Source organism: Cricetulus griseus, chromosome 2 (genome assembly GCF_003668045.3).
Source record: "Cricetulus griseus strain 17A/GY chromosome 2, alternate assembly CriGri-PICRH-1.0, whole genome shotgun sequence".
Taxonomy (NCBI): Eukaryota; Metazoa; Chordata; class Mammalia; order Rodentia; family Cricetidae; genus Cricetulus; species Cricetulus griseus.
In genome coordinates, this window is record NC_048595.1 from 236,602,745 (window position 1) to 236,611,564 (window position 8,820).

The 8,820-nt window shown below is 39.5% G+C and overlaps 1 pseudogene; it reads left to right on the forward strand.

Moving 5' to 3' along the window:
- The first annotated feature begins 6,465 nt into the window (after nt 1-6,465).
- Nucleotides 6,466-8,124, forward strand: LOC100774514 (annotated as a pseudogene).
- Nucleotides 8,125-8,820: the final 696 nt, after the last annotated feature.

Consider the following 8,820-nt stretch of genomic DNA (forward strand, 5'->3'; position numbering starts at 1 on the left):
TAGATTATTCTCCTCATGGGAAGACCATCTTTTGTTTATTTTTTGTTTTGTTTTCCAAAGTTTTTTATTTGAATTAAAAACAGGATTGTTTTACATGACAATCCCAGTTCTCTTCTCCCACCCGTCCTCCTCTCCCCCCCCCCAACTAAAACCTTATCTGTCACATATCTTTTCTGTTCCCCCTGGATGATGAGGCCTTCCATAGGGTGTCATCAGTGTCTATCGTATCCTTTGGGATAGGACCTAGGCCCACCCCCATGTGTCTTGGCTCAGGGAGTATTCCTCTATATGGAATGGGCTCCCAAAGTCCACACCTATGCGAAGGATAAATACTGGGGTTCTACAGGAGGTCCCATAGATTTCTGAGGTTTGTTACAGAAACCCATGTTCCTGGGGTCTGGATCAGTATTCCAGCTATCAGGCTGGGGAGCAAGAGTTCCCGGATGTTCAGGTCAGCTGTTTCTGTGTGTTTCACCAGCCTGGTCTGAACTTCTGTGCTCTTCACTGGTCCTTCTCTGCATCTGGGTTCCAGTTCAGTTCGGTGATTAGTTATGGGTGTCTGCTTCTACTTCCACCAGCTGCTATATAAAGCCATATAAGTTAATAATCAATCTCATAATCAGGAGAGGGCATTTAAGGTAGCCTTTCCTCCATTGCTGACACCAGTCATCTTTGTAGATCTCCAGACATTTCTCTAGTGCTTGGTTTCTCTGTAAACCAAAAATGTTTCCCTCTATTATGATATCTCCATTCATGTTATTGTGTATTCTTCCCCTGGCTCATACTTTCTACTCCCTCATGTCCTCAGCATCCCTCTTGTTCTCCCCTTCTCATGCTCCTAGCTCCCTCCCCCTCTTCCCGTGCTCCCAATTTGCTCAGCAGATCTTGAACCTATCCCCTTCTCCAGGGGACCATGTATGGCTCTCTTAGGGACCTCCTTGTTTATTAGCTTCTTTAGCAGAGTGGATTGTAGGCTGGTAATCCTTATTCTATGTCTAAAATCCACATATGAATGAGTACATATCATGTTTGTCTTTTTATGATTGGTTACCTCCCTCAGAATGGTTTCTTCTAGTTCCATCCATTTTCCTGCAAATTTCAAGATTCCATTGTTTTTTTCCGCTGAGTAGTACTCCATTGTGTAAATGTACCACATTTTCTCTATCCATTCTTCTGTTGGGGGGCATTTATGCTGCTTCCAGTTTCTGGCTATTACTAATAGTGCTGCTTTGAACATATGTCCTTGTTGTATGAATGTGCTTCTTTTGGGTATATGCCAAAGAGTGGAATTGCTGGATCTTGTGGTAGACTCATTCCCATTTTCTTGAGGAGTCACCACACTGATTTCCAAAGTGGCTGTACAAGTTGGCACTCCCACCAGCAGTGGAGAAGTGTTCCTCTTTCTCCACATCCTCTCCAACATGAACTGTCATTGGAGTTTTTGATTTTGGTCATTCTGACAGGATTAAGATGGTTACTCACAGTTGTTTTGATTTACATTTCCCTGACGGGTAAGGAAGTTGAATACTTTCTAATGTGTATTTCAGCTACCTTAGATTCCTCTATTGAAAATTGTCTATTTAGTTCTGTGCCCCACTTTTTAATTGGGTTGTTTGGTGTTTGGGGAACTAGCTTCTTCAGTTTTTTGTATATTTTGGAGATCAGCCCTCTGTCAGATGTGGGGTTGGTGAATATCTTTTCCCAGCTGACGTTTTGTCTTGCTGACTGTCTCCTTTGCTTTTCAGAAGCTTCTCAGTTTCAGGAGGTCCCATTTATCAATTTTTGACTTCAGTGTCTGTGCTACTGGTGTAATGTTCAGGAAGCAGTCTCCTGTACTAATTAATTCAAGGTTATTTCCCACTTTTTCTTCTAATAGGTTCAGTGTAGCTGGATTTATGTTGAGATCTTTGATCCATTTTGACTTAAGTTTTGTGCAAGGTTTGGGTCTAACTGCAGTCTACTACATGTCTTCATGTCTACAACCAGTTATGCCAGCACCATTTGTTGAAGATGTTCTCTTTGTTCCATTGTATAAATTTGGATTGTTTGTCAAGAATCAGGTGTTCATAGGTATGTGGGGTAATATCAGGGTTTTCAATTCTATTCCATTGGTCTACCTGTCTATTTTTGTGCCAATACAAAGCTGTTTTCAGGACTATAGCTCTGTAATAGAGCTTGAAGTCAGGGATGGTGATGCGTTCAGAAGTTCCTTTATTGTATAGGGATGTTTTGGCTATCCTGGGTCTTTTGTTTCTCCATATAAAGTTGAGAATTGTTCTTTCAAGGTCTGTGAAGAACTGTGTTGGGATTTTGATAGGGATTGCATTGAATCTGTGGGTTGCTTTTGGAAAGAGTGCCATTTTTACTATGTTGATCCTACCTATCCAAGAGCATGGGAGATCTTTCCATTTTCTGGTGTCTTCTTTAATTTGTTTCTTTAGAGACTCAAATTCTTATGGTACAGGTCTTTCATGTTTTTGGTTAGTGTTACCGCAAGGTATTTTATGTTGTTTGTGGCAATTGTAAAAGGTGATGTTTCACTGATTTCTTTCTCCACCAATGTGTCATTGGTATATAGTAGGACTACAGATTTTTGTGAGTCAATCTTGTATCCTGCCACTTTACTGAAGGTGTTTATCAGCTGTAGGAGTTCCCTGGTAGAGTTTTTCAGGTCACTAATGTAGATGATCATATCGTCTGCAAATAGTGAGAGTTTGACTTCTTCCTTTCCAATTTGTATTTCCTTGATCTCCTTCTTTTTTTTTTGTCATATTGCTAGCTAGGACTTCAAGGACAATATTGAAGAGGTATGGAAAGCGGACAGCCTTGTCTTGTCCCTGATTTTAGAGGAATTGGATCGAGTCTCTCCCCACTTATTTTGATGTTGGCTGGTGGCTTGCTGTATATTGCTTTTATTATGTTGAGGTATGTTCCTGTTATCCCTGATTTCTCCAAGACCTTTATCATGAAGGGGTGTTGGATTTTGTCAAAGGCTTTTTCAGCATCTAGTGAGATGATCATGTGTTTTTTTTTTCTCAGTCTGTTTATATGCTCTATTACATTGATGGATTTTCGTATGTTGAACCATCCTTGCATCCCTGGGATGAAGCCTACTTGATCATGGTTGATGATTTTCCTGATATGAACTTGTATTTGATTTGCCAGGATTTTATTGAGAATTTTTGCATCAATGTTCATGAGGGATATTGGTCTCTTTCTTAGTTGTGTCTTTGTGTGGCTTGGGTATCAAGGTTATTGTAGCCTCGTAAAAAGATTTTGAGAGCCCATCCCACAAGAAGGGATACACCCTGGCCCTGGACACATGTGGAAGGGCCCAAGCCCAGCACAGGAAGATTTGGTGGACTTTGCAGAGCCCCTGTTGAGGGCTCTACCCTGCCTGGGGAGTGGTGGGTGGATGGGGTGGGGGCTAGGTTGTGGGTGGGAGATGAGGGATGAGGGTGAGGGTAAGGAGAGGGAGAAGGGACTTACATGTGAAACAAGCTTGTTCCCTAACTTGAACTAATAAAAAAAAAAGAGTTTGGCAATGTCCCTTCTGCTTTTATTTTGTGGAACAATTTGAGGAGTATTGGTATTAGCACTTCTTTGAATTTCTGGTAGAATTCTGCAGTTAATCCATCTGGCCCCGGGCTATTTTTGGTTGGGAGACTTTTGATGACTGCTTCTATTTCCTTAGAGGTTATAGGTCTGTTTAAGTTGCTTATCTGTTCTTGATTCAATTTTGGTAAGTGATAACTGTCCAGAAAATTGTCCATTTCCTTTAAATTTTCCAATTTTGTGGAGTGCAGGTTTTCAAAGTATGACCTGAAGATTCTCTGGATTTCCTCAGTGTCCATTGTTATGTCCCCCTTTTCATTTGTGATTTTGTTAATTTGCCTGATGTCTCTCTGCCTTTTGCTTAGTTTGGATAGCTGTTTGTCTATCTTGTTGATTTTCTCAAAGAACCAACTCTTTGTTATATTGATTCTTTGAATTGTTTTCTTTGTTTCAACGTTATTGATTTCTGCCCTGAGTTTGATTATTTCCTGGTGTCTGCTCCTCCGGGGTGAATTTGCTTCCATTTTTTCTAGAGCTTTCAGCTGTGATGTCAAATCTCTGGTGTGGCTATTTTCTAGTTTTTTCATGTGAGCACTTAGAGCTATGAACTTTACTCTTAGTAGTGCTTTCAAAGTGTCCCATAAGTTTGGGTGTGTTGTGTCAACATATTCATTGCATTCTAGGAAGTCTTTAATTTCTTTCTTTATTTCTTCCTTGACCCAGGAATGGTGCAATTGCATGTTGTTCAATTTCCATGAATTGGTAGGTATTTTGCACTTTAATTTGTTTTTGATTTCTAACTTTAAAGCATGGTGGTCTGACAAGACACAGGGGATTATTCCAAATTTTTTGTACCTGTTTAGGTTTGCTATGTTGGCAAGAATGTGGTCGATTTTTGAGAAGGTTCCATGTGATGCTGAAAAGAAGGTATATTCTTTTTTTGTTTGGATAGAAAGTTCTATAAATGTCTGTTAATCCCAACTGGGTCATAACTTCTGTTAGTTCCTTTGTCTCTTTGTTAAGTTTCTGTTTGGTGGTCCTGTCCAGTGGTGAGAGTGGGATGTTGAAGTCTCCCACTCTTACTGTGTGAGGCCTTATTTGTGATTTGAATTTTAATAATGTTTCTTTTACAAATGTTGGTGCCTTTGTATTTGGGGCATAGATGTTTAGAATTGAGACTGCTTCCTGATGGATTTTTCCTGTGTTGAATATGATATGAACTTCGTCTCTTTTGATTGATTTTAGTTTGAAGTCTATCTTGTTTGATACAAGGATAGCTACTCCAGTTCATTTCTTGGGTCCATTTGATTGGAGTATCTTATCCCAACCCTTTATTCTGAGGTAATGCCTGTCCTTGAATTTGAGGTATGTTTCTTGAATGCAGCAGAAGGATGGATTCTGTCTTCGTATCCAATCTGTTAGCCTGTGTCTTTTTTTGAGTTAAGACCATTAATTTTGAGGGAAATTAAGGTCCATTGAGTGTTTATTCTTGTTTGTTTTGGGTTTGTTATTGGTACTGGTTTTGTATGTGGATTTACCCTGCCTTTTATTTTGTGCTTTTGTAGAGTGGGATTATCTGTTGCCTATGTTTTTGCAAGTGTAGTTAATTTCCTTAGGTTGGAGTTTTCTTTCCAGTACTTTCTGTAGGGCTGGATTAGTGGTTACATATTGTTTAAATCTGGATTTGTAGTGGAATATCTTGTTTTCTCCATTTATAGTGATTGAAAGCTTTGCTGGGTATAGTAGTCTGGGCTGGCATCCATGTTCTTTCATAGTTGGTAGAATATCTATCCAGGTCCATCTAGCTCTCAGAGTTTCCATGGAGAAGTCTGGTGTAATTCTGACAGGTTTGCCTTTATATGTTACTTGGCCTTTTTTCCTTGCTGCTCTTAATATTTTTTCTTTATTCCGTACATTTGGTGTTTTAATTATTATGTGATGAGGGGACTTTCTTTTGTGGTCCATCTTTTGGTCTGTTTTTTTTTTGTTTTTTGTATATCTAGTAGCACTACCTTCAGCATTGTGTCATCTATACCTACTTCTTATAGGAAACTACAGATTATAGAAATCACTGAAGCATAACAGTTTTCTGAAATCTATTGTCTGAGTAATTCAAGGATTCTATGAATAACTAAGACAGACTATTAATAATCTGAATTCATAAGAATGTGATACATTCAAATGCATTATGCCTTGCATTCCTGTGAGAAAGCATTCTTTCTCAGTCAAATCAGTTAGACTAAGTTCTGCTATGCTACTGATTCAGTTGCGAAGCTCTGCCTCTTAACTAAGCCAGTCACTGCTGGGATGTAGTCTTAAAGAAGAAAATGACTTGTGTTAATGAGTACTCTCATAGGTGTATACAACATTTCTGACTATGTAAATCTGACTGTTAATTCTGACACCATACAAAAAAGACAGAGAATATTTTTTATGAGGACAAAATTTACACCTTGGAAGCACAAGAAAATGAACATTCTATTCCTATCTGCATATATGAATCATATTTAGGTCAAGGTGTAATTTTTAAGGAAATTTTGGACAACCTTACAGGATAAGATTATAATGAATTTTAGTCATAGAAAACACTAATGTAAAAATTCATTCAATATGCTCAAAACACATGGTATATGTGAATAAAATGTCATCTGAAATACATTGTCTTTACAGTTCATAGATACTAATAATTTTTGAAAACCATGAACTCTGTTAATGTCTTTTCTTAGAGATTCAAGTTAAAAGGAAAGCTGAACAAAAAAATGAAAGACCAAAAATCTCCATTAATTTATTCATGATTTTCATAGTGATGTATAAGAACTTGCATGAGATGATGAAGAGAGGAAAATATTAACCACATATATATTTTAAAAGTGGGGACTAGACATTGTTCTCAGCCTCTCCCTGAGCTCGGCCGGCCATGGCGGTGGTGAAGAGCCTAAACCCTAAAGCCAAGGTGGCCCGGGTGCAGGCAGCGTTGGCCGTGAACATCAGCACGGCACGGGGCCTGCAGGATGTACTGAGGACCAACTTGGGGCCTAAGGGCACCATGACGATGCTTGTTTCTGGTGCTGGAGACATCAAGCTTACTAAAGATGGCAATGTGCTGCTTCATGAAATGCGCATTCAAACCCAACAGCTTCTTTAATGGCAAAAGTAGCTACAGCCCAGGATGACATACTGGTGATTGTACTACATCCAATGTCCTTATCATTGAGGAGCTGCTAAAACAGGCAGACCTCTACATTTCTGAGGGTTTTCATCCCAGGAAAATAACTGAAGGTTTTGAAGCTGCAAAGGAAAAGGCACTCCAGTTTTTGGAACAAGTCAAAGTAAGCAGAGAGATGGACAGAGAAACACTCATCGATGTAGCCAGAACATCTCTTCAAACTAAAGTTCATGCTGAACTCGCAGATGTCTTAACAGAGGCTGTAGTGGACTCCGTTTCGGCCATTAAGAAAACAGATGAACCCATTGACCTCTTCATGGTTGAGATCATGGAGATGAAACATAAATCTGAAACTGATACAAGCTTAATCAGGGGGCTTGTTTTGGATCATGGAGCACGGCATCCTGATTATGAAGAAAAGAGTAGAAAATGCCTACATCCTCACGTGCAACGTGTCCTTAGAATATGAGAAAACCGAAGTGAATTCGGTTTTTTTTTTTTTACAAGAGTGCCGAAGAGCGAGAAAAACTAGTAAAGGTTGAAAGAAAATTCACTGAAGATAGAGTTTAAAAGATAATAGAACTGACAAAGAAAGTCTGTGGTGATTCAGATAAAGGATTTGTCGTTATTAACCAAAAGGGGATTGACCCCTTTTCCTTGGATGCACTTGCAAAAGAAGACATCGTTGCTCTGCACAGGACCAAGAGGAGAAACATGGAGAGGCTGACACTTGCTTGTGGCAGTATAGCTCTGAATTCCTTAGATGACCTGAATCCTCACTGTTTGGGATTTGCAGGTCTTGTCTATGAGTATACATTGGGCGAAGAGAAGTTCACCTTTATTGAGAAATGTAACAATCCCCGTTCTGTCTGTCACATTACTGGTTAAAGGACCAAACAAGCACACAATGACTCAAATCCAGGATGCAATAAGAGATGGCTTGAGGGCCGTCAAAAATGCTGTCGATGATGGCTGTGTTATCTATCCCAGGAGCTGGTGCAATAGAAGTGGCAATGGCAGAAGCTCTGATTAAATACAAGCCCAGCGTGAAAGGCAGGGCTTAGCTTGGAGTCCAGGCATTTGCAGATGCCTTGTTCATTATTCTCAAGGTTCTTGCGCAGAACTCTGGTTTTGACCTTCAGGAATCATTAGTTAAAGTTCAAGCTGAACATTCAGAATCGGGTCAACTTATCCGTGTGGACTTGAACACAGGTGAGCCAATGGTGGCAGCATAGATGGGTGTGTGGGATAACTGCTGTGTGAAGAAGCAGCTGCTTCACTCCTATACTGTGATCGCCACCAACATTCTCCTGGCTGATGAGATCATGAGAGGTGGGATGTCCTCTCTGAAAGGCTGAGGAAGTCCCTTGTCACTGCATCTGTAATACTACAGAATGGTGTGGGGAAATGGTCATTTTTGTCCAAGTGATTTGGAAAATAATTTCCTCTTCCCGATTGAAGAAAAGGAACCTATTTGGCACCTATTCAAATTATAATACTGTAAAAAAAGTTTCATTCACTGAGTGTATGCATATGCTCAAAAAGTGGGCCCTTTTTAACCCACTGAACAACATGTTTTAACTACAATGACACAAAAATTACATATTAAGATAAGCCTGTTGTCTACCTTGTTCCTTAAATGTTCTTCAAAAAAATTGTATTGGTTTTTTTTTCACAGCATGGTGGTGCTTGCCTGTAAGCCTAGCACTTTGGAAAGAAGGTTCAGAAGTTCTGCTCCAACTCAGGCTACAGGAGACTCCCCCCCCCCCAGCTCAAAAGAATCATTTTCCCCCTCATGGTTGTATTTTAAATTAGCCAACTAACTCCCTGTTAAACATGTAAGATTCTTGCCAGTGCAAAACACATCTGGGTAATTTATGGTTTTCATAGTGTCTAATAAATACTTAAAAGTAAAAAAAAAAAAAGTGGGGACTAGAGAGATGAGTTTGTGGTTAAACACACTTACAGCTCTCTCATAGGACTAGAATTCAGGTCCTAGCACACACATGCAGTCCCACGTGATTCAATTCCCTCTTCAGGCTTCCAAGGACACACAGAAACATGTACATAGACACACACATAAATAAAATAAAATAATA